We start from the raw sequence: 27,412 nt of genomic DNA, 5'->3' as shown, positions 1-27,412 counted from the left end.
AAGAGCTAGGATGGAGGTTCAAAGGCGACAGAGTTCCGATCCTGATTCCTAACATACCACGTGGCTGATCTCACTTATTATCAGCTATGCAGGGGATGTTTTACCGTGGGGCTGATCTAGAAGGGAAGCTACAGGGTGCTGATATCTTTCTTTGCAACTAGGTTAGAAACGAGAAAGGAAGGTCACTACAGGATTCAGTAACAGGGTAGAAAGCTCAGAAGACTGAAAAACTATTTTCTTCAGATTATTAGTTTCTTTGCTCATATATATGGAGGACGTGGGCTACCTATCCCAAAAGACAGTTAGCAAGTAGGAAAAATGCTCAATGGTGAACAGGCCCAAAGCAAGGCTCTCTTTAGATCTTCCCTACAAGTTCACACTAAGATGTCTAACATCCATGTTCTTTCAAGCAGGAACCTGACCATTTCAGACTTGAGACAGATTTGGCTTTTGTAAGCTGACAAAAGAAATCTCTAAAGGGTAAGGGCAAAAATTATAGTTGAGAGAGATCTAGAGACAATGAGCAATGTGCAAATATCTTTCCTTAAGTTACTATTTTCGAACCAGGTCTCCAAGGAAAAAGTCATAGAAAGTAACAGGGAACTTCCAAAAGCTAGTGTGATGGCATCTTCAAGGAGTCCCCCCATACTCTTCCCACCCAGTGTTTTTTATTCTCCAGTCTCCACTGGTTGAATTCCTGTGAATCTGGATCATCGATATTTTTGTCCCCATTTTTTTCTTCATATATAGCTAGGAGGCACTTCTCACATAACCAAGCTGCATCCGTAGACAGGAGATTCTGTTTTGGAAGCCTCGATAATTGGAAACATTTGAGGTGGCACACATGCTTTATAGATTTACTAAATCTCTCTCCCACCTTCTTCACTATTTTTCACTTCCCCCTTAAACTTATGTAGTTCTAAAAATGACTGAAATTGATTTTTTAAATCCGTTTACACTGATTAACAATTTAAAGCCCATTCTCTGTTTAACAAGTCCTGCCACCAAGAAAACCACCAGAGAATCAAAACAGTGGCTAGAGACTTTCCCAGAATTCATAATATAGTCTGAAAACGAGGAAAATACAAATCCTTCGACATCCCTAGCCAGGCTTTGGTAACTAGTGTGGAGTGACGAGAAAACCAAGGGTTGTCAAGAGCTGCAGCGTCTTGGGGCAGGGCATCCTTACTCCAGGCTGTGAGAGCCAATTGTCTATACCATTTGACAACCCACCAGCACAGCTGTGGTTATATGGCAACATAAAGGCATGACCCCAAAAAATCAGACTCATGAATGAGCAGGTATGGAACTTACAGCAAATAAAGCAAAAAGAATACTCTCCTAAACAAATCTCTCTAACAAGTTTTAGTTCATATTTAAGGAGCATTCAGAGTATGTACAGGTCTGTGATTGTAAATACAACTGAGAGTTGAGAGCATTTTCTAGATACTGGAGATACAAAAATCAAGAACTCATGGGAACAATGACTGTGCATTAATGAATCCTAATCATTCTTCCTCATGAGAGGAGGAAGTGGAAAGAAAACAATGAAGATTGATATATGGACTTAGTCTTATTTTAATAACTCAAAAGGATGCATGGTTAGAATGAAACCAAAGGACACCCATAAACAACATTAGTAGAGATGCTTCATGAAAGAAACAAGGGAGGTAGGGAAGGGGACAGAGAAGGAGAGAAAGGGGAGAAAAAAGTCATTCCATAAAATGAAGATATGACTGTTTTGTAGACAAATACACCCTTGAATCCCTATAGCACATACCCACTCAAAGTTCATTATTAATAAGCAGCTTACATTTGAGCCCTGACAAACACCTCTCCAGCTTCAGAGGCCACATCTCACTGAGTACCAATAGCTCCCTTCAGTTTGGGAAGAAAAGAAATAAAACCAAAGATATCTGGGGTTTTAAAAGTGGGTAATTGGCTGGTGAGCGGTAGCTCATGCCTGTAATCCTAGCACTTTGGGAAGCGCAGGTGGGCTGATCGCTTGAGCTCAGGAGTTCGAGACCAGCCTGAGCAATATGGCAAAACCTCATCTCTTATAAATAAATAAATAAGAAGGGTGATAAAGAAATGTCACTTCATAATCTCCCAGCCAGAAGAGCTACTGGTCTGCTCCAAGGTATCTCTGAGAAATAGCAGGCCCATTACCTAATTTCCACTCATTCCCTTCCTACCTAAGTGAGCACCTACCTGAGATCTCCGGAAAGAACAACAAATGGGCAGAGGAAGATAAGATAGAAATATACATGGGAGCAGTAGAATTCAACAACCCACTTTATAAAGCTGGCAAGTAGAGAATACAGTGTTAAAAATATGGGTCAAAGCAATTTAGAAAAAGAGAAGGAAGAAGGCATAACATCAAACAGTTTTATCAAATAGTTATGCTTAGTAAATAGACAATTTTATTCTGCCCCCAGGATTTCTGCAGTACTGTAATCTTATTGCCACCTCTTATTTGATAGTTTCATTTATTCAGCAATATCATGGTTATGGCTTTATAAGACAAGTAAAACTGGTATTTGACTCCGCTATGCCAGCTCCTCTCTGAATACCACTGCACTTCCATGTCAGCAAAATATCTAGGGAAGTCAGGACATGATGAATGTTGGCTGAAGTATGTAGGGCATATTAAATATAAGTGGCAATAAAACAATGTCCATCTTCAAATATCTAATGTTTTCCCTGATCTTCAATCAGAACAGTAAGAGAAGAAAAACAAGAAAAAAAAAAAAAAACCTGTTTAATAGAAAGAAACTGCATAGACTTGTCTGAATCTCTCTAAATGACAGAATATGGGGTAATGTCCCCAAAGTGACACTCCTGCTATACAACAAACATACTTCTTTCCCAGAAGGAAACAAATAGATCCTTCAAAAACAGTAAGATTAGACCAATCAAATACTGGATTAAGCTTGAAGAAAGTAAACTACATGCACTTCCAATCCAACTAAACTGGTCCACTCACTGCTAAATATGCCATGCATTCACATTTTCAACTATCTGCAGGACATGTGAATTTGTATGATTCATCATTGTGTAAAACTCAGCATTTCAAAAATAAAACTCACTTCCCTAGATAAAAGCGTTTTTGAATCTTACCAAATCAGCTCCTCCTCCCAACAGCCCTATCTGGAGGACCATCATACTCTCAGCACCTAGGCCTGACATCTCTCTCATTCCTGTATAAAATCTCTGAACTCAAACCTACAGTGTTTCTCCCATGAACATTTTCTTTTTTATTCTCTCTCTCTACCCCAGTTGAGACTCCTACTGCCTCTCACATGGACTATTACAGCCTCCCCTACCTGGTCTCCTGGCGATGCTGACCAATTCCAAATACCGTCAGCTGAATCTTCTTAAAGGATTAGGTTGGCAAGTAATCCTCATCCTTAAACACACCACAACCACCACAGAAAACTTTTTTAGAAATTTTCTAATACGAAGACAATCATTAGCATCATATCTGAATGATGACAATGAAGGGGGAAGGAGTACAGGACAAAGAGAAGAAGGCAGGATGGAGGGCTGGGAGACAGAGAGGGGCAAAGGGGAGCAGGAAAAGGAAATGGGTAGAGGAGGGGAGGAAGACTAAAGTTTACCGAGCACTAGTCTAAATGCTGTACATTTATTAACTCATTTGATCTTCACAAAATTCCGATGAGATAGGGACTATTATTATTCCCTATTTTACAAATGAGAAAACCTGAAGCACAGAAAGGTTACAAAGCTTGTAAGTGAAAAAGAACCAAGAAGGAGGCACACACAGGCTGGAGGTAGAAACATGGTGTTTCCGTGATAAAAAGGACATTGCCAATGACCTTGTCCAACCTATAATCTGAAAACATCTGATGACACAACTCTCATCCATTTTCACTCAAAATAATATTTCAGACTTAATGAATATCTACAGGATGTCCACCATGGAACAGGCATTTAAACACACATTAACCTAATCATTCTAGTAATACAGAATACAGAGGCAGTATATATTGCTTCCAAAGAAGAGAAAAACATTGCAGCCTTGCCACACGTAATCATTTTGTAAGTGGCAGAGTCATGATTAGAAGCCAGGTTTTCTGATTTCAAATCCAGTTTTCTTTTGACTCAACAGTGCCACAATTACAGGGCAACAGATTATGAAAGGTATTCTACAATCTACCCTCATATACCTCTGACCTTATTCCGTTCAATCCCTTCCAACTTTCTGCTTTAGCCTGAACAGGCTATCCTTAGCCACCAGCCAAACCTGGCATTCTCCCCATGCCAGTGCCTGTAGCTGCACCACTCATCTGGCACTCAGCTTTTACTGCTGTATATTATCTTTTTTGGGTACATATTTTGTCTTCCCAACTAGATCATATTCCCTGCAGATCCAAGAAGAGCAAAACACTTAGTAGGCACTCAATAAATATTTATTGGCTAGCTGATTGATTTTACTCAATGAGTTCCTAGGAGGTTCTGTGGGCTGCTGGATGAAAACAAAGTAATAACTGACTGAGTCATAGAATTTTTGAGCAAAAAGACTCCATAGAGATAAACTAATCCAAATGCCTTCATACCCAGATGAAGACAGACCCAGAGAGAAACCAAGGAAATTTTTAAATGAGTTGTTGTCTAAAAGAAAAACAGAGTGACATCAGCACAATGGGCATCTAAGAGCCTTGATTCTTAGCCTGTTTCCCTTTATTATACTGCTGTGCTTTTATAATTCTATAAAATAGAAATAAGTATACTGTGCACATGAATTATCTAGGTTGCCCTTCATACATTAAAAATTTATTAGCATATTAAAAATAATCTATCCACATACTGTAAATTTGAACACTCTAGTACTAATATGTTAGCTAAATTATATATTAAACATTTAATTACAATAATTTGCAGGACTTCTGGGGATTCAGATGATTTTTTTGAGGGGTATGGGAGAAATGATGCGAAAATGTCTGATGACCTCTTCTTTTCTCTCAAGATACATTCCAATGTAATGTAGAAATGTTTATTGTAGATCTAGGTATGTTTCCTTCATTCCTTATTTTTTTTTCTGCTCCTCTATCCTTTGAGAAACACAATTTCACAAGAAAGATCAGTATGGGGAGTGTGAATAGAGGTATCAAAAAACAACCTCAGCTTCTCTCAGTCAGTGACAGCGGGAGTAGGCATTAAGAGTTTGTGTAGTCACTCAGGGGACTTTCCTCTACTCCACCACTGTCCTAGACTCTGGACTCAAGTTAGTAACCTCAAAGGGTCCTGATACAAAAAATGATTATAGTCACTTCAAACTTTTGTGCATAATATGGTCTTTCAATATGTGTTTGAAAGCCAACTTTCACATGTTAAACAATGGATGTAACAGTCAACTGTCATCTCTCTTTTAACATATCACACTGTTGTACTCTTAATTGGATGCAATGGTAAGCTGTACACCACAGAAGATGAAAATCATCAGATGACTACCCTGTCCCTGTCCCTGGCAGGTGGGGCACAGAGACACGTGACAGAGGCTCGGCCTATTAAATGTTTCTGCGTGGAGACTAATACAACAAAGAGGGAACAGTCAGAATTCATTTATAGCGGTGTCCTGCCCCTGTGACACCATAAGAGAGGGTGTCCTTGCCAGACTGCTCCTAACTAAAGACAACAATTCTGCAACTGGCTTCTTGGCCCTTTGCAGCAGACCTGTTCCCCATCTCTTTTCCAAGCCTGATGCTCCAGTGAGTTATATCAGCTCTTCATAATGTCCCATACATCTTCCTTTTGTTTAGAATAGTCAGAGTTGTTGCTGTTTCTTGCAACCAGAAGGATCTTAGCAGTACATTACGAGGTTTGATTTCAAGAGTTAAATAATAAAAAGTACAGCGGGGTGTGGTGGCATGTGCCTGTAGTCCCAGCTACTTGGGAAGCTGAGGTGGGAAGAACACTTGAGTCTAGGGGTTCAAGGAAGCAATGTGTTATAATCATGCCTAAGAATGGCCACTGCACTCCAGTCTGGGCAACATAGCCTGTCTCTAAAACAAAACAAAACAAAACAAAACAAAACAAAAATAAATGGTCCCTAAGCATGAGTTGCACAGGTCATGCCTTCTTCTAAACTAGGAAACACGGGAGCCCAGGCCCAGGATGAGAGGTAGGTGACACAGGCTTCAGGAAGTCTTGAATGCCCAGGTAAGGACACACAACAGGATTTTCTTTTCCTGGGCTTGCTGTGTATTACCCAATTCCCATTCCAGCTGCAGTGTCTAAGGCAGATGGTTGGGCAAATCCCACTCCAATTACAGAGTCCAGGAAAGGTGGCTGGGTAGCGCTTAATCTTTAATCTTCTGTTTAGGTACTTAGGATAGAGTAAGAGGGAAGGACTCTGTCTTGCTCTGTCATCTCACCACTAGCTGAGTAGGAACTTAATGACATGTTTTCCACTTGAACACATAAATTTCTGTGAGGTTCCCTAACCCACCTGAAACCCAACAGTTAAAAAGGAGAAATGCAAGAGAATACTGGTGATGAAGTGAAGGTGGCTTCCAGGATACTGCCACTGGGTGAAGAATAAAAGCAAGTTTAGAAATATCCATGAATGGCCTATTAAATGGTGGAATATATAAGAGATGAGTATCTTAAAATAAAGAACCTATCAATCAATCTCTGGTTTTCAAAGATACCACTATATTCCAGCAAAGAGATCAATTTAGATGCTCTTAAGAATGAATGAACAAGGTAAATGTGAGGTAGGTCTGTTGTTGGTCAAAGATATATTCTCCTAGTTATTTTCTTTACATTTCTAACCAAATATGATGCCCCAACTACATTCATTTTCCTAATAGAAAAAAAAAAAATCGATCACAGACAGTAAACTTCTTACCAGTTAAAATAATTTCACATCTGCAGGTACCAAAAACATATTCAGCTTTTAGCTTAGCTTATTAGGTTTGTTTTCTAAAGCTTACAAAAGAGGAAACCAACATTCTAAAAAAGACAGTTCACCACATGGCAGAGTTGTGTGTGTGTGTGTGTGTTTTAAAGAAGGTCTAATTAATGTAAGATATTGTGTCATATCAACATTTTAATAGGAAAAAAAATCCTCACCTAAATTATAAAAAATAGGTGAAGAGGGAGAAGAGCACAGCAAAACAAATGTATATGGCCAAACAGAAATGTTGGGAATAAACACTGATCAATGAATTCTCTATCATCCATACCAACAAAAGAAAGAAGTTACACATAGCATTGGTATTTATTCTTCAATACCGAAAGTCATGTAATCTTATGCACTTCCTTCAGCCCTCTCAGGCCAGAGAGCAGTTCTGAGCCTGTTTCACAAAAGCCTACATGGCACAGAGCAGGAATATAGAGCAGAGGATCTGGGCTCTAACTTCAGCTCTCTCTATAGCTGTTTCACCTCATGTAAATGTGCTAAGCCTGTGCCAGTTTCCATACCTTATTATAAAATGAGATGCTAGATCTAAATGCTCTATAAAATAGCTTCTAGCTCAGACATATTATAATGAATTTTCTTTTTGAGACAGGATCTCGCTTCGTTGCCCAGGCTGGAGTATGTGGCACAGTCCTAGCTCACCACAGCCTTGAACTTCCGGGCTCAAGCAATCCTCCTGCCTCAGCCTCCTGATGAATTAGACTATAGGCGTGTACCACCACGCCTGGCTAATCTTTTTATTTTTTTATAGAGATGGGGTGTCACTATGCTGCCCAGGTTGGTCTCAAACTCCTGACCTCAAGCAATCTTCCTGCCTCGGTCTCCCAAAGTGTTGGGATTATAGGTTTGAGTCCCTCCTCCCAGCCTATAATTTAATTTTTAACATGAACTAGGATCTACTTATTAATAGTCATGAAGTGCATGTTCAATATAGATTCAAACTTCTATCCATATCTTTATAATGACACTTGATGATAATATTTGAGGCCAACAAGATTGTGTATCATTTCAATGAGCATTAAGCATACCTCACACATTTCTAGTTGTGGAGCACTATGGTAGCAGGAGGAATTTCATTATTTTCAGTGATAAGATACAGTTTTCTGCATCTTATCATTGAAAATAATGAAAAACCAAACACTCATCTTCACATTTACACACAGTCATGCACTGTATAATGATGTTTTGGTCAATGATGGAGCACATATATGCATATGGATCCCGTAAGATTATAATGGAGCTAAAAAATCTGCTATGGCCTAGAGACTGCGTAGTCATAGCCTGCAGCACAATGCATTACTCATATGTTTGCAGTGATGCTGGTAAAAACAAACCTACTGCACTATGAATCCTATAAAAGCATAGCCCATACAATTATGTACAGGCAGTAATGGTAATGGCTAACAATAATAAATGACTATGTTAATGGTGCATGTATTTACTACCATACTTATTACTGTTATTTTAGAGTGCACACCTTCAACTTAAAGAAATTAACTGTAAAACAGCCTCAGGTAGGTCCTTCAAGGGTTATCCAGAAGAAGGTATTGTTATCATAGGAGATGACAGCCCCATCTACATTATTGCCCCTGAAAACCTTCCAGTGGGACAAGATGTAGAGGTGGAAGACAGTGATATGGATTATCCTGACTGTGTAGGTCTAGTCTAATGTGTATGTTTGTGTCTTAGTTTTCAACAAAGGAGTTTTAAAAAGTAAAATAAATAAATTTTAAAAATAGAAAAAAGTTTACAGAATAATGATATAAAAATATTTTTGTAGCTGTCTGATGTTTGTGTTTTAAGCTAAGTGTTATTACAAAGGAGTCAACGTTGTTTTTTTTAATTAAGCATTGTAAAATAAAAGTTATAGTAATCTAAGGTTTATTATTGAAAATGAAAACTTTTTAAAATCAATTTAATGTAGCCTAAGTGTATAGTTTATAAAGTCTACAGTAGTGTACACTAACGTCCTAGGCCTTCACATTCATTTCCTATTTCATCAATGATTCACCCAAAGCAACTTCCAGTCCTGCAAGCTCCATTCACAGTAAGTACCTTTTATACTCTAATTTTACTATACCTTTTCTATGTTTAGATGTTCACATACACAAATACATGCATTGTGTCATATAACTGCCTATAGTGTTCAGTACAGCAACATGATGTACAGTTTTTAGTATAGGAACAACAGGCTATACCATACAGCGTCTGTGTGTAGTAGATGGCTATACCATCAGGGTTCGTGTGAGTACACTCCATGATGTTCAAACAATGACAATTGCCTAAGGACACATTTCTCAGAAGGTGTCCCAATTGTTAAGTAATGCATGGCTGTAGCTTGTTAAGTAGTATATTGGCCTATCAAGCTTATACTAGAAAAAGATAAGTAGCAGCAACATGTCAATAAAACCATTATGAGCCGTTTCTTGAGTGGTATGAGCTTGACAATATACTAAGGACCATAGGAGATTATTGCACAGTAAGTATTAAAAAGGCAGATGGAGTTGGTGACTACTACAGTCCTCTCACCAAAAAATTATTACTGAAAGAACCTTGACTGTAATTTCTTCTTCATTTTATAGGTGGCTAAACTGAGATCCAGAGATAGTAAGTAGTATTTAGTGATGGACAGGGGCTAGAACTCAGGTCTCAAGTCATAAAACAGGCATCCTTCCACCATGACAGCCTGTCTCCTGCATTCAATACACAGATTAGAAGTCAACCAGAACAAACTACGTAAAGAGTGACTTACATGGATCTCAAGGGCATTATGCTAAATTTAAAAAGCCCATCTCACAGAATCACATATTATGATTCCATTTATGTAATGTTCATGAAATGACAAAACTATAGAGATGGAAAACAGTTGTCAGAGGGATGATGGGAAGGAAAAGGGGTAGAAGGGGTAGCACTAGGGAGACCTTTGCGATGACTGAATAATTTTCTACCTTCATTGGGATGGATGTGAATCGACAGTTGATAAAATGGCATAGAACTATACAAAGACGCTGTATCAATGTCAACTTCCTGGTTTTGATATTGTACTATAATTATATGAGATCTAACCACTGGTGGAAACTGGGTGAAAGGTACATGGGATGCACCTCTCTCTACTACCCTTGCCACTTCTGTGAATCTGTAATTACTTCCAAAAAAAAGTCAATGGGATTTTAACTTACTAAAAGGAGAGAAGAAAAGCACTAATGACTCTAAACTCCATTCTCACCTAGAATAATCAGAATAGTTCTCAACCAGAATAAATCTCTGAAGGTCAACGTAGACAAAACTTGTCACCATCCCTCTACTCCAAACTCTGTAATGGCTCCTGTCTCACTCAAAGCAAAGGCCAAGTACAGCCTACAAGTCTGCTGTCCCCATTCCCTTCTTCACTAACCCCATTTCCCACCACCCCTACCTTTGCTCCCTCTGCTCCAACCCTAAAGCCTTCTTTGCTATCCAGGACACTTGACCATAAGACCTCTGTCTCTAGCATTGCCTTTGCCTTCTGCTGCTTGCTTTTTCCCATCCTTCAGGTCCTTGCTCCTGACACCTTGCCACTGAGGCCTCCCTGACTCTTCCCTGGCTTCCCTACTAAAAAATTTCCCCCTCCTAGCCCTGGAATACCTCCCTCGACTCTTTCATAGCTTTATTTTTCTCTATAGCACTTTTCATCACCTATATATCTTCACTGTTTCTTTATCTGATTGCCCCCACTGGAATGTAAGCGCCGCACAAAATAGATCTCTCTATTATATTCACTGATTTATCCCCAGTGCAAAGAGCTGGAGCCTGGCAACGTCATGTACTCAACTCAGTAAATAATCTGTTGACTAGAGATGGAGGGAAAAAAAAAAAAACCCACAAACTAAAATTAAAAAATAAAACAACCAAATAATGTTCGTGTGGCCTAAGAAAACAGGTGCAATTTGGAGATTACATGCGAATGAGGTTGAGTTTCACCTACATTTGGAAACATGAGATTTTAAATTCCAAGTCTGGCTTTAGTAAGATGAAACTTGAGAAAGACATTCACCTTTTAAGTCATATTTTCTGTTCTATCACACCAAGCAGACTAACTTGACCTGAAGGACCTCTACGGTGGTAGACAAAGCTAAAGATCTAAATGATGCCACACAAGGCATCATCTGTGTTTCAGACCTTATCCAAGCTTAGAAATAAAGACATACCCCATGGGGAGCCATGGAAAGGACACGAGCATTTAACTCAAATACCCTCTATGAGGCAGAAAAGATATTACATACTGGGAATAAAATAGATATTTGTCACCTAGTGCTGTATGTGCTATGAGTCTTTTTTGTTGTTGCTGGCAGGGTCTGGTTCTGTTACCCAGGCTGGAGTGCAGTGGTGCAATCACAGTTCCCTGCAACCTCCACCTCCTGGGCTCAAGTGAGCCTCCCACTTCAGCCTCCTGAGTACCTGGGACTATGGGTGCATGCTGCTACACCTGGCTTTTTTTTTTTTTTCTTTTTTTCTTTTTAAAGTAGAGGAAAGGGTTTCACCATGTTGCCCACGCTGGACCTGAACTCTGGGGCTCAAGTGATTCACCCACCTTGGTCTCTCAAAGTGCTGGGCCACCGTGCTCTTTGCCACCGTGACTGGCCTACTATGAGTCTTATTATAAGTAAGCACCAAGTGCTGGGGGAAGACACACACAAGATGCACAATTCAGATTTTAGACAGGGTACCTACAGCAAAGCTTTCCTGAGAAATGAAGCTCTGAAGGATGAGTAAGAGCTGACCAGATGCTCTCTCCAGGTTAGAGAGCATACTAAGTTCAATAATAATGCATTTAACTTTTTTTTTTTTTTTAAAGGAATGGTAAATGAGAACAGGGGAATGTAAATATAAACATGGAGAAGTAGGGAGGGGTCAGACCATGGCTTCGTATACTCCACTCGTAAGGCTGTGGAATGATTCTAAAAATCCGATGTGTGTTTCAAAAAGAGAATTAAAGCAGTAACGTAGAAAATGGATTGGAGGGCAGTAAGACTAGAAATAGAGAGGCTAGTAAAAAGAACTGCTGAGTTATTCTACGCTGACAGCATAAACCAGGCAGTGAGGAGAGACAGGATAGGATAAACCTAATATACCAATAGGTAATCACGTACTGGGAGTGAGGAGGAGACAAAGATGACACCACGATCTCTAGACTAAAAGACTATATAAATGGTGACACTGTCAAAAGACAGGATCATTTGAGTAAAGGAACAACAGTTGAATATAGATGGGAATCCTGCTAGAGACAGGGATAGGGAAGTCAGCAGCATCACCATGAGATCACCCAGAGACTGAATAGTGGTAAGAAGAGGGACAAGGAGAGAAGCCTAGGAAGCACAAATATTTAAGGAGCCCTCAAAGCAGATTGAGAAAAAGTTATCAGAGTTTATAGAAGGAAATCCACAAAAGTGTGGTATACTGAAAAGATGGAAGAAAACAAGATTTTAAAAGATAAGTATTAAACACTCCAGAGAGGTCAAGTAAAAGTAAAGACTAAGAAGTGTCCTTGAGGGAAGTATTGGTGAATGACAGGGAAGGTTCAAAGTTAGAAGGTAAAGGAATGAATAGCAAATGGGACAGAATTAAAATGTCTTTTAATTCTTCTAATTAACTTGGCTATGAAGAGAAGACAAGAAGAAGAAAAGTAGATACAATAGGATAGAAGACTGAAGGACAATTAAAAATAAAATTAGTTAAAAAGAGAATAGCCAATAGCACAAAATCCCAAGGAGAACAAAAGAACTGGAATCCAGAGCATGTAGGCAGAACAATTAGTTTGGAAAGAAGAAGGTGAAACTGTCTACAGAGATGGGGAGGCAGGAGGTAAGAAAGCAAGCATAATAAGGAAGGCAAACTGGAAGCTGAGAGAACAAGAAGTTAAAGGCATTTTCCCGATAACCCTATATTTACTCCATAAAGTAAGAGGTGAGACTGCTGAGAGTGATGGGAAGAGATATAGTTGAGCAGGGGGGCTTGGTGGACAAAAATGGTCAAAGTCTAAAATAGCCATGGTAGTGAAATAACACCATTAAAACAGTATTTATGGAAAATTAATCCAGGAGTATAATGCAGGAAGATTTGAAGAGGGGGAAAACCTGCAGGTACAAAATGCTTGGATCTGCCTTGTTGAGTGCATGGAATGGAGGGATGGCAAGAGTAGAAGGAAAGAACTGATAAGAGAATTCTTTAACAAATAAATAACTAAATCACCATCTTCCTAATGAAACTGCTTTCTCTCAAAACCCCAAGGAACACCTAGGCAGGATAAAACGCCTTTAATTATTTCAGCTCCTGGTGGGAATCAAAGCTATTATTGATGGGCAGCCCCTAGCTTTTAGGTTTCCCAATCCAAAATGCTATATGCTTCTTGAACCATAGCTCATAATCCAACTTAGTAACTCATTAAATATGAATGACTATGCCTACTTAAAGCACATCTGGAATATTCCCTGTACAAGTGGTGATACATTTTAATGGTTGTCCAATCAACCTGACAGCTCTTCAAAATGAGTTGTCTAGGTTCTTGGCTTCTCTTCAAGCTCAGTGTGTCTGGCCGATATGAAAAGGAATAGACTCATTTGACAGGAGAAGAGTCTAATTTGGTGAGTACTAAAAAAGTTGGGTCTAGCCCATTGCTTAGGTTGTATTTTAATAAACTACACAGGTGATTCTTGGGCACACTGGAGTTTGAAACTTTCATTTTAATCAGCATTAGAGTTAAGCATGTTGGCTATGAAATGGGAGTAAGATACAAATGGAAATGAAAAGCAGGTATGTGGTAAATTGGGAAAAGATAAGGAGAAATGAAAAGTTGACAATCATCAGCATACAAAGAGTAGATAAAGTTATGATTTAACAAAATACCACATAAAATACCACAGTCTGGGCAACATAGCGATACCCTGTCTCTATAAAAAATAAATAAATAAAAATAAATAAATTAGCTGGGCATGATGGCATGCTACCCAGGAAGCTGAAGTAGGAGGATCCAGGACGTCAAGGCTGCCATGAACCATGATCATGTCACTGCATTCCAGCCTGAGTGATAGGGCGAGACCTTGTCTCAAAAACAAAACAATAACAAAACCACAAAGGAGAAAAAAAAAATTACAGAATCAAGACAGTCCCTTAGAGGATGTGAAGCCAAAGGACTTAATTAAATCTTTTTTGTTTGTTTGTTTAATCTTGTACCGAAGATAAGGTATGGCACTTAGAAACAACACATCCAGTTCCTGCTTCTCATTTCATTTCTGGAGTTCATTTCCAAACATGGACAAACAATGTTTTTGACATCTGTATGGCATCTTTCTTTGAAGAAAAACTGTGTGATACAATAATGCTCTGAGCCACATTTCCTAACCTACTTCCAATCTTGATCTTCCTAAATTAACCTCAAATTCTTTATAGATAGCAGGACAGAGATCCTATAACTTAGTAAGGGCCATGGCTATGTCAACTATAGATAATTTGAAGGAACCCAGCATATGTGTAGATGCCCTCAGAGGGACACACTAATGTAATCATCAATAGTATTTCTCTCTCAATGGAATTCCTGCCTGACTGCTGATCTAGGTGCAAGCTAATTTCCCCCATGGTGAATACTGCTGTTGAGATGCAGAACTCTCCACCATCTGTTACCCAGAATTAGCATAATGACAGATTATCTAATCCCTTATATAAATGGTGCTTCTATAACACCAGTTCACTCACATCCTCATTCATATGGTCTACTTCCACCCTATAAAAATTGGTCCTCCCATTCTCCTGGTGATGGATCTGGTCTGGAGTTTACCTCCAATCTTGCCAAAGAGTCCAGGTGCTTTGCCAATGAGAAGCTTTCCTAACCTATTTTATTCAGGAGTGGGAATGCAGCTGTTATTCCAGATGCATCTGAAAAGGGGCACGCTGAAAATAAAGAAAAACTGTCTCTAGTAGACCAGCAAAATCCATAGTGCAGGGAAGTGCCTTCAATTAGATCACATTAAAAAGTCTGACAATGTATACAAAGAAAAGGATTAGTCAGCACTGAACTGGTGAGAATGAAAAAAGGGAGAAAGCAACAGAAACAAATCAGAAAATTAAATTGGCAGCAAAGTAATAAAATTCTAACAAGAAAGACTGCTGTTTTACAGATTCAGAAGTGTTCTAGATAGCAAGACTTAGGTAGCATTGAACAAAATACGAGAATGAGACACCCAGAAAAACAAGGACATGCTCACAAATTCAAATAACCAGGAGAAGAGCACCATCGGCAAGAAGTGGATGGATGGTTGCTGGTGTCACCAAACAGAAGTGGTGAACTGTTCTACCCCCAGTGACCAGTGTAGAGACAGCTCAATTGGAAGGAAGTGAGAAGCCATCAGATTGTATTGAAAACAATTTCCAAAACATGCTGTTTCCTCATAAACTGACCCTTTGATAGGGGTCAAGAGAAAAAGATGACAAGAAAACGTGCTTGCATATAAAGAGCTACCTAATTTCCTGGGTTGGGGGGTAGGGGAAGACTTAGAATAATGGGAGAAGTTTCTTATTGATCCTAAATAGCTAACCATTCAAATAAATTAAGTACTTATTTATAACATTTATACATCATTAAGTATACATTTCAGAAAAGTTTTGCTCAAGCTGCACTCTGTATGGGTGTATTCAACACCGGAGTATACACCATCAATAGAGACACTTTTTGAGGTACTTTCCTCTCACTTTGAAATTTTATCATTTGTCTTATAAGCATACCATATATTCATATCTTCACAACATAACCTAGGACAGGGGCAGGCAAACTCTTCTCCAGTTTTTGGAGTTAAAGTTTTATGGGGACACCACACCCATTTGTTTGCACATCATCTATGGCTGCTTTACCACTACAAAGGTAGAGCTGAATAGCTGCAAGGGAGACCATATGACTCTCAAAGCTGAAAATATTTAATATCTGGCCCTTTGAAGAAAAGTTTGCCAACTTATACCTTAGAGCACTGCTCTTTAAGGTGAGCTTTAACAGGTTACTTTCCATGATGCTTGTAATGAGGGGGTCACACTCACAGGAATAATTACTATATTTGTGTAAAAAAAACCTTAGCTATTGTTTTACGATTCTGGCAATATGACCTTCATATAGCACTGGTTAATTCATATGTTCAAAACAAAGTAACTAAGGGAGCATACTATAATATGACAGCCTCTGAGAAGAGGTAAAGCAGCCATAGATGATGTGCAAACAAATGGGTGTGGTGTCCCCATAAAACTTTAACTCCAAAAACTGGAGAAGAGTTTGCCTGCTCCTGTCCTAGGTTATGTTGTGATGATATGAATATATGGTATACTCTAAGGATAAGGTGACTTCCTCTTTACTAAGCAGTAATTTTTTTTTAGGGAAGAAAGAACATGGCATTTATTCAAGGTATTAACACTCTGGCCAAAAGACTCTACAGTAAATAAACTGGCACCTTGCTTCCACGGAACATTCACAATGCTTCCATTAAGAGTAAGGAATGCAACCAACACTGTCTTCTCCGCTTTTAAGAGCAGCAGGAGGTACAGAAAGAAGCTGTGTGGGATACTGGACTTGCTGTGCAGTGTTACCTCCTGAAGATTTTGTGGGGAAAAAATGAATTACTACATTTAGATAGTGCCTGGCACACAGTAAGCATTATATATGTTGGTGGTCACTGTTGTTGTTATTAATTTTCATTATTATTAGCATGGGCCTAGTTACGTCATTCCTCCTGGACTCAGCTGCCTTGTTTGCAAAATGAGGAAGGTGGAATAGATAGTCCTATCGATGTCTTTCTACTAAAAAATTCTATGACTTTATCAGAAGAAAAAAAGTCCAAAATACAGACATCAAGGGACATGTTCTCAAAGAAAGCATCTTTTAGGAAATAGTTGAAAAGGTGAAGTCTGACTTCACAAGTCCAGAGATCCAGGAGACGAAGCTGTCAGTGCAAATTCTTGCTTCAAATGCAACTGTGCTGGGAAGAGGTCACCCTGAGCTGATAAAGATATCGTGTTCACCTCTTCAGCAGCAGTGCACAGCCTGGGAGAGCACCCATCCATCCGCAACACTCTCAATCATACATGCCACTGCAGAGGCAAGATTCATGGCTTCAGCAACAGCCCAGTGTTATCCAATATGCATGAAACCAAAGTTTCCATCATTTCCAGTGGTCAAAGGCCAGTGAGTGTTAAATCCCAGAATACCAGGATTAATGAAGGAGTCATTAAAAACCCAGCATTAAATCACTTCTGTAGCCAATGCCGAGAGTGATGTCTGTAATACATTACAAGGCTGATTTAAAAGAAACAAGTTCCAATTTAGAAATGAATTACCTGAATTTTTTTTAACTGGTTGGATGGCTATCACAGCAATTTTGTTATTACAGGGGAAAGAGAGAATGGGTAACTTACAAATTATGCTGCAAATGGTGAATTGTCCTAAGATCACAGGGCACTGGATTCCAGGGCAAAAAACCTCTTAGAGACATATTAAGAGGGAGACAAGACTCCTGGTAATCAAGTCAGAATTTCTTTTGTCCCCCAAAATATTCTAGGCGGGTAGGGTGCTGTTAACTTTTCATGCTTGGGAAATAAATTTGATCTAGAAAAGTTTTAGAATAACGACAATCTGATTCTATTTCCACAGTCCCTGCCTTTAGCAGACTAGGAAGAGTGAATGCATTCTTCAGCTCCTGCTTTTGAAGCTGCCATACATAAAAAACATGTACTTTCTAGAAAAAGACCTCTTAGGTAGTGAAATCAAAGCTAAACTGCAGAAGGTGAGGGGAATAATGTGGGGATTACCTTCTAATCCACAATGAATAGTAATGTCTTATTGCTAGACATAATCTATCAATGTGAAAAAGTCTTCAACAAATGTGTTAAAAATGAAGCATAGTGCAAAACAAAAACGTGGCACAAGTGGGCATGGCCATGCTCTGCCTATACACTCCATTCTTCCCCTGAGTTCCTAGATGGGAAAATCACAGCCTCCAGACTTTACTTACTGTTTTAGGTTATAGCATGGAATGCTGCACTGATTAAAAAACAAATAAGGCCAGGAGCGGTCGCTCACGCCTGTAATCCCAGCCCTTTGGGAGGCTGAGTCAGGTGGATCACCTAAGGTCAGGATTACCAGCCTGGCCAACATAGCAAAACCCTATCTCTACTGAAAAATATAAAAAGTAGCTAGATGTGGTGATGGGCACCTGTAATCCTAGCTATTCAGGAGGCTGAGATAGGAGAATCACTTGAACCTGGGAGTCGGAGCTTGCAGTGAGCCAAGATAGTGCCACTGCATTCCAGCCTAGTCAACAGAGTGAGACTCTGTTTCAAAAAACAAAACACAAAAACAAAACAAATGAATGACACCAGGTAGACAGGCGAAGAGCATCCCTTCACAAGCAATGATTCTCAGTCATACTCAACACACAAAATCTTAAGAGTGCAAGGTGAGGTATAGAAAATATTTCCAGGCCGGGCGCGGTGGCTCACGCCTGTAATCCCAGCACTTTGGGAGGCCGAGGCGGGCGGATCACAAGGTCAGGAGATCGAGACCACGGTGAAACCCCGTCTCTACTAAAAAATACAAAAAATTAGCCGGGCGCGGTTGTGGGCGCCTGTAGTCCCAGCTACTCGGGAGGCTGAGGCAGGAGAATGGCGTGAACCCGGGAGGCGGAGCTTGCAGTGAGCCGAGATCGCGCCACTGCACTCCAGCCTGGGCGACAGAGCGAGACTACGTCTCAAAAAAAAAAAAAAAGAAAACATTTCCAATTCAAAGGATCCAAACCAAAATGGAAATACTCATTCCTAATTCTCCCTCTTCTCTGCCAACTTATGATACAATGATTTACATCTCTCCCTGAAAAGCAGTCTTGAAGGGTTATCTAAGACCAGGTCATATAATTCTTAAAATATTATGTTATAAACATGGATGATATTCAAGATATTTAACAATTGGCACTGGCTAGTTTGTTATACCTGTGTTTACTGGCTGAATAAAAGCCCCTTTTAGAAAGGTGTGAAAGAAAACAGCTAGGGTCATAAATGGGGTTATATCTAGAAGCACATCAACATAAAACAGCAAATCTACTCCAGCATATCAGTTTAGATTAAAGGCTGCCAAATAATTATACTTTGGTCATCAAAATACACATTATTAATTTCATATACATAGGCTATCCCCCAAAATAGAACACCATAAACTCTAGGGCTTCTTGGATATTTAATTTTGGGTTTCAGTCTTTATAAACCCACCAACTGACATTGAGCCTGAAAAATGATTATACTTGAATTTATTTCATCACCCCAAATATTTATGACTTGGAGATACACAAATATTTATTACTTGGAGATACAGTTTTGGTTAGCTAGCAATAAGAGAGACAACAAAAGAGGTTAACACCTTTTACTGCCTAAGGATTCCTTCTAGGAAGGTGTTTTAAAACAACAGTAATAATAAACAGTCGCTGGCTAGATAAAATCGATGAATTTGAAAATCAGTTACAGATAGGGTTAAAAGGAACCTTACAGGTCCAAATTCACTATACTACCGTTTCACTACACCACTGCTCTCTCAGATAAGCAATTCAACTAAGGTCACATCAGTGGCGAATGGCAATCAGGCCACTGAGTTGATTGGTGGGGATTACTAAGAATTAACTATTTGGGTAAAATATGATTACATTAATGAAGAACAAGCACCTTAAGCAGACTTTTGTAAATCCAGACTTCCAAGAAAACCTAATCACCTAAAATCAAGAGCCTGGGAAGGAAGAGCTACAAAAGGGAAAATCTACAACTAGATGTTACAGCCAAAAGGAAACTTGTGGCTTCATTGCTACTGCTTGTCTCACCCATAAACATTCCCACCAGTGAAATCCCCTCTACCAAGAATCTGAGAAGAGGTTTGAAGGAATTTTACATTACCAAGAAGACACATATTAAGGAAGCATAATGTTGACAGTACTGTTAATGCCACTTTCAAAAAAGACCAGCTAAGGGCCTTAGGAAAAGAGGTTAACTGACTTGCAAGGTCACACTTTAACCTGGAGGCAGAGCTAGAAATAACCATCTCCCCACTGGCCCCTCCACTGCTCTGCCATCATGTACCTTTTCCAAACTGAGTTGGTATTGAAGAAATTAACAGAGTTGTAAAAGTGATCTGAGAACATAAACATCTGTAAGGTCTTTCTTATTCCTCCTATTACCTGTATCTATGCTGCAGACTTAATCTGAGAGCAGAAAAGATTGTTGGTTTTGGCACCTCCTGTTTCCTTTAGACTCCGCTTCTCAGTGGTTAACAACATTGGGTGCACACCAGAATCACCACTTAAAACACTAATGCCAGACCCCACCCCAGACAAATAAAGCAAGAACCTCTAGGGGTGAAGATTTACACTGATAAAACACCATGCATCAGTACTTAGATTTTAAATTTGGGCGTCACCATTTTTTGTAAGTACTCCAGGTGATTCTATCAAGTTCTGTGAAAAACTACCCAGACAGAAAACTTCAGCTAATATTACTCTCCTCAAGAAATCAAGGGCCAAGCATGATGTAATACAACCTAAGGCCCCAGAATCATAAATGTGTCATATCACCTGGCCTTCCCAAAGAACAAGGTCCTGAGAATTCTGGGAAGGGAATAGAGCAAACTTTAGTATTATTTCAGGAACAGCAAACTCATTCCTACTGGTTCTATTTAGGTCACAGGAAGCCAACCAATCAGTCGTGGTAGCAACCAGAGAGAAGATTCCTCCTTTTTGTCTCTGCAGAATAGAACTGCCAACTGGCCATGCTGTACTTCCTAGCAGCTGTGATGACAAGAGCCCCTGCAAAACGTAGACATCGTGTAGGGGTGGGGAAGGGTGGCTCTCTGCCTCTCTGGGAAACAAGGACAAATAAGCTAACTTGTGGTCATTATGACAAAACCAAGCCTACATACCCAGTTTATTATTGGCTTGACATTAAACATCACTTAACAACAAAACAAAACCGCCCACCCATGCAAACACATATCCCAAAACAGAAAATTACATAATCGCATCTGGAATGATCTGCTCTGACAGTGAGAGCAGAACCAGTCAAACCAACGAGGTCTAGAAAGGTCCAAAATGGAGAGAGGCAGCCCCAGAGAGTCATTTTCACATCCCCTATAGTTTATGTAAATGCAGGTATACATAAACAACATTTTGTTCAGAGGAAGAAACTGAAGTAATAGTCTAGATTCTAGAAGACTATCATCCTACTCAGAGAAACACTAAACCATGCTAATTGGAAGTATAACTCTATGTTCTCCTACCAAACCTAATCATTCTAGATAAGAACAAATTTGTCAGAAGAAACTTGTTTTAGCACATGTTGCTTTTTAGGGTAGAGGGTCAAAATAAGTTTTATTTCACAGTGGTCAGAAAGGAAAAAGACGTCCAGGAAGAGGAATCCCACTACCTGTCCATTATGGTTTATGGCCCACATACCAGCCAGCTGGCATCACAGGAGCAGGAGAGTGGTGTTTTTGTTCCTCAGAGTCCATTAGCAACTGGACCAAACCCAATGTCACTGTTGCTAAGGTCCAGATTGTGGCAGCTGCTTTAGATTTGCACTGCATAAACAGAGTACAGAACTTCTGCAGGTAAAAGCTCTAGAAATGAGACCCCACGCCAGGCCTCAGACTTGGAAGAGGAAGACAGCTTGGGCCAGACCCCAGTGAGTGCCCAAGCCCTCTTGGAGGGACTTTTGGAGCTCCTACTGTCTAGAGAGACAGTGGTTGGGGCACTGAGGCATCTGGGGGCCCAAGAAGAGGCAAAGGGAGCAGCAAGGGGCCCAGGTGACCAAGTTCCCCGCAGCACCTGGATCGGCTCTCCGAGTTGGCTGACCAGATGATGGCCCGGGGCAACCTTGGCAGGCACCAGGAAATGAGGGAACAGTTGGCCATGCGGCTGAAGGGTTTGGAGTGCCAGGCCCTAGGGACCCCACAATCCCACATCCCCACGCTCCCTGGACATGTTCACTGAGGAAGTGGTGGAGAGGGAACTGGAGACCCCAACCCCTACCCAGAAAGAAGAAGCAGAGTTGCCACGAGATGGTCTGGTGGATGTGATGTGGGAATATAAGTGGGTGAACCTGGGGGATGCCAAGCTGCATGGGCCCTTCACCAGCGCCCAGATGCAGACCTGGATGAGTGAAGGCTACTTTCCTGATGGTGTTTATTGCTGGAAGCTGGACCCCCTTGGTGGTCAGTTCTACAACTCTAAATGCATTGACTTTGACCTCTACACCTGAGCCTGCTGGGGGCCGAGTTTGGTGGGCCCTTCTTTCCTGAACTTTGTGGAGGAAGTCCAAGTGTCTCAGGCAGTGAGGAAATTGATGGCCATTTTTCAGTCAATTTCCTTTTCCCAATAAAAGCCTTTAGTTGTGGGGCCTTGGCTGTGCTAATGGCCAGAAGCGAGGGAACTTCTCCACAGCCCCTTTGGATTCGCCTTGATCCCTGAGTGTTCGCTTCTATGAAAATCCTCCTTGGAGGTGCCTGTCGGGGTCCTGTGGCCTCCCTGCCTGGGCTCTGCTTGCCAAGTAAACACCCCCAACTGTGCTACAAAAAAAAAAAAAAAAAAAAAAAAAAAAGGAGAGACCCCACTTACAAAACTAAGTGAAAACAAAAATACATTAAAAAAAAAAAGTGTTGACATTTTTCCTAAGAATTGGAAACTAGAATATTTTTTAACTTACTGATTCATAGTTCTAGTACAAGTAATAAACAAGTCCAGCAAAAGTTTAAGGGCTTTGAAATTCTCTCCTTCTCTTTGGAAAGGAAGGGGTATTTTTGGTTCCTTGCTTTGAAAGACAATAAACCACTACAAAGACTCTGTGGTCAACCTTCACTCAATGATCTGATCTTTCCACAGCTGCAGAGGGTGCTAAGTGACACAAGAAGCAATATAAACATTTCAGAGGGAAATTTCTGAAAAAGTGGTGACAGGAATAAATGAATTGTTTAGTTGTTTCTTGGTGTAAAAAAAAGAAAAGGTGATTTTGTAGTCAATGACTAAATGATCCCTTTTTCACTGGGAAGGAAGAAGGATGGTGTGAGAACTGTAACATAGTTCCCATTGCTACTGACCTAATGCGTGATAGCTCATAAACCACATTTTGAACACAATAGTTGCTCACATTAAAGCAACAGTCTGCTGAATACCAGTTTATATGTAAGCAGATATATTAGAAATTCATAAGACTCCATGTAAAACCAACAACGGAAACCTGATAGAACAGCCCACCTCCCTTTATGAAGTTAATGCTCTTAAACATCTCCCAATCCTAACATACATACTCACCTCCAAGATCACAGTATTTGCTAAATCCTTCCAAGTTCCTTTTGTTTCTCTATTTAAAACACATTTTCACTAAAGGCAGAAAAATTAACCAAGGTATCACAGCAGGAAGGGCCATTCTAAAAGCTCCATGGACTATGGCTTTGAGTAAGCCTTTTCAGGTGGTGATAGAGTAAAAACATTTCCAAAAACACTAATTTGGTAGCCCTGTGCCTTTTCATCACCTCAGATAAACAGGTAAAGTAGATAGCTAGCTTACTAGCTAGAGCAAGCATACCCAGGGAAGTAGCTGGCTAGCACACCTCTTGATTTGAAAGGTATCCAATATGCTGTTTTTATTAAAGAATAAATTGTGTACCTATCAAATGGTAAATATGTGTTAAGCTTCCTGAAATATTAAGCATTACTCATGCATATCCATTACTTCTACCTGTATGCAAGTACTTACCTTAAGGAAACATAGTATACATTCAATACTTAGGGGGAAAATGAATGCAATTCACCATCAAGAAAACTGAAAAAGTGATGTGAGGAGACTAATACAAACCAAAGTGCCTCCAACGGAACAATAAAATGGCCTAGTACCAGAGTCCTCAACCATAATCCAATGAAGCATTTTGTTTTGTAAATTAAACCTTGGGTAGCTACTACTTACTAAATTCATCCTTAAAAGAATCTGTTGGGTAGCAATAACATTAGTGGATGAGTTGGCCACAGGGAGTGTGATGAAGAAAAAGAGAACAGAATATAAAATCAAATTTGAGCTTAAAGAAATAGCTGGACATGTGAGAGAGAAGTGGGAAAGAGGACAGAGAAAAGATGGAAGAGACTATTAGATTTAAAAATTAGGTCACTGGTGAGCAGCTCCCTGGAGGGCTTAGGGCTCACTTAAGTATTTGTTATGTCTTAGTCACTATGCTAAATATTTAAAATGCAGTATCACCTATAATCCCCACAATATCCTTATGAGGTATACTATTATTATCTCTAACTGATAGCTGGAAAAACAACAACAACAACAACTAAGGCCCATGATTACATGGTATCTAATAGTAGAGCTGAGTTTTTTTTTTTTTTACCTGAGACCCATTTACTTCCAAACTCTACATTTAAAAAAGTATCCAGGCCAGTGCAGTGACTCATGATGTAATCCCAGCACTTTGGGAGGCCAAGGTGGGAGGATTGCTTGAGCCTAGGAGTTCGAGACCAGCCTGAGCAACATGGCTAAACCTCGTCTCTACAAAAATTAGCCAGGCAGGGTGGCATTCAGCGGTGGTCCTAGTGGTGGGAGGATCACCTGAGCCCACAGAGATTGAGGCTGCAGTGAGCCATGACTATACCACAGCACTCCAGCATGGGTGACAGAGTGAGACCCTGTCTCAAAAAAACAATTCCATAGAATCTAAATATCAACAATAGTTTGCCTTAGACTTCCTCTCAACCTTATGCCAAGTGGTCCAAGTTTTTCTGCTTCTAAATTTTATATTCTTAAAAAAAAAAAAAAAGCACTCAGCACTCAAAAGTACCCCCAAAATAGGAGTTATTATATAACAGGCAATTTCCCCCTATTTTCTTTTGAAAATGTTACTACAATTTTTATTACTTTTTAAAAGATCACTCAGAATTAAAGGAAGCAAATCCCTTTTAAGCAGAATCACTACTGTGAGTTACAAGAATCTATAAAAACTCTGTTCCTATTCCCCTTAACACTGAGTGCTGTGCTGACCACAGGAATTATAAAGAGAAGGGGGCTGAGAAATGGCATAGAAAAGACCCATAAGTTTTGCTTATTGGTAGCCATGTCAAATGCCCCCTCTCCTTATCACATCAATGGCACTACAAAGAAAAAGAAAGAAAGAAAGAAAGAAAGAAAGAAAGAAAGAAAGAAAGAAAGAAAGAAAGAAAGAAAGAAAGACAGAGAGAGAGAGAGAAAGAAAAGAGAAAAGAAAAAAAAAGAAAAGAGAGAGAATGCTAGCGGTAGGTCAGCAAGATCTACTGAGAACTTAGGTCCAAACACCATCCTTTACAAGGTCCCCCTGAAATAAAGGAAAGACAGATATGGAAAAGAATAAAGCCCTGGCCAGAGTGGTGGCTCACACCTGTAATCCCAACACTTTGGGAGGCCAAGGCAGGCAGATCACTTGAGGTCAGGAGTTCAAGACCAGCCTGGCCAACGTGGCAAAACCCCATCTCTACTAAAAATACAAAAATTAGCCAGGCATGGTGGTGGGCATCTGTAGTCCCAGCTACTCAGGAGGCTGAGACAGGAGAATCGCTTGAACCTGGGAGACAGAGGTTGCCGTGAGCTGAGATCACACCCCTGCACTCCAGCCTGGGCAACAGAGTGAGACTCTATCTCAAAACAAAACAAAACAAAACACGAAAAAACCCTAATGATGCTAGAAAACAAGAATGTGTGTTAGCAGCACATCAGAAAGTTTGCAAACCCTGAAAGGCAGAAAGCAGATGGGGTCAGACTAGTGGAGAAATGGTAGCACAAATAGTAAGAAGTAAGAGCACTCCAAGGGCCTTTATCAATAAATACAAAGCAACCCAGTGAGTAGGCTTTAGGGTCATCATCGGAGTAATGAATTAGAAACCACACTCAGAAGAGCTTGGCCAGTCAGCCAGAATCTCCTCTACTTCAATGTTTTTATTTAGGGCAGCCTTCAAGGAAGTCCGCCTCTGATACTACCTGCCTACCTACTCACTTTTGTGACGAAGCTGTCCAAGAGAAGTAGACTTACTTAACTGCAGAGAAACACCATGTCTACCCCAAGTAGTAAAGTTGTTCCTTCATAAATGCAGATGAAACTTTACAAATATTTAAGGATCTATCAAAGAAAAAGAACAAAATAAAGACAACATTTAATCTAAGAGGAAACAGATAATTCAGACAACAGAAGAGGGTGTCATTTCTTTTTTTTCTTCTTTTTTTTGAGACCGAGTCTCGTTCTGTCGCCCAGGCTAGAGTACAGTGGCGTGTTCTTGGCTCACTGCAACTTCCGACTCCTGGGTTTGAGTGATTATCCCACCTCAGCCTCTCAAGCAGCTGGGACTATAGGCGTGTGGCACCACACCCAGCTAATTTTTGTATTTTTTTAGTAGAGACGAGGTTTCACCACGTTTGGCAGGCTGGTCTTGAACTCCTGACCTCAGGTGATACGCCTGCCTCAGCCTCCCAAAGTGCTGGGACTACAGGCATGAGTCACCGCACCCAGCTTGCTTTTTCTTTTCTTTCTTCTTTTTTTTTTGTTTTTTGAGAGGGAGTGTCACTTTGTCACCTAGGCTGAAGTACAGTGGTATGATCTCAGCTCACAGCAACCTCTCCCTCCAAGGTTCAAGAGATTCTCCTGCCTCAGCCTCCCAAGTAACTGAGATTACAGGTGTCCACACCCCGCTAATTTTCCTATTTTTAGTACCGATGGGGTTTCATCATATTGGCTAGGCTGGTCTGAATTCCTGGCCTCAAGTGATCTGCCCGCCTCAGCCTCCCAAAGTGCTGGGATTACAGTTGTGAGCCATCTCGCCCAGCCTTTTTTTTTTGAGACCGAGTCTTGCTCTGCTGCCCAGGCTGGAGTACAGTGGCACAATCTTGGCTCACTGCAACCTCCATCTCCGGGGTTCAAGCGATTCTCATGCCTCAGCCTTCTGAGTAGCTAATAGACATGCATCACTACACTCAGCTAATTTTTTTGTATTTTTAATTTCAGACAGGGGTTTTGCCATGTTACCCAGGCTGGATTCGAACTCCTGGGCTGAAGTGATCCATCCACCTCTACCTCCTTAAGTGCTGGGATTATAGGTATCAGCAACCGCTCCCAGCCAAGGCTGTTATTTCTTTTAATTTTAAATGTTCTCTGAAATATTAGAGACAAATTGTATTCACAAACTAAGAACAGGGTGCTATTAAGACAGAACAATTAAAGAACAAAAATTTAAATATAAATGCTGAAAGAAAAATCAATAAAATGGGCTAGATTAAAAGAACAGTCTGTAAATTTTATCAGCATAGAAATAATTTCAGTTTTAGAATTACCAATATATTCATGATGCCTAATACAGTCCTTAGTACATACCAAGCATTCCACTAATACTTGATAAATGAACTAATGAGTGAGTG

The 27,412-nt window shown here is 40.1% G+C and overlaps 1 protein-coding gene and 1 pseudogene across 2 annotated transcripts in view; one reads left to right on the top strand and one right to left on the bottom strand.

The window, feature by feature from the left end:
* The window catches only part of SND1 (staphylococcal nuclease and tudor domain containing 1), a 438,973-nt gene that overhangs the window by 209,769 nt on the left and 201,792 nt on the right, over window positions 1-27,412 (bottom strand). The window lies entirely within an intron of this gene.
* LOC102136716 (CD2 antigen cytoplasmic tail-binding protein 2-like) lies at window positions 15,176-22,243 on the top strand (annotated as a pseudogene).

The sequence above is a fragment of the Macaca fascicularis genome, chromosome 3 (genome assembly GCF_037993035.2).
Source record: "Macaca fascicularis isolate 582-1 chromosome 3, T2T-MFA8v1.1".
Taxonomy (NCBI): domain Eukaryota; kingdom Metazoa; phylum Chordata; class Mammalia; order Primates; family Cercopithecidae; genus Macaca; species Macaca fascicularis.
Note: the sequence above shows the minus strand (reverse complement) of the source record. Positions and strands in the feature narration are given on the sequence as shown.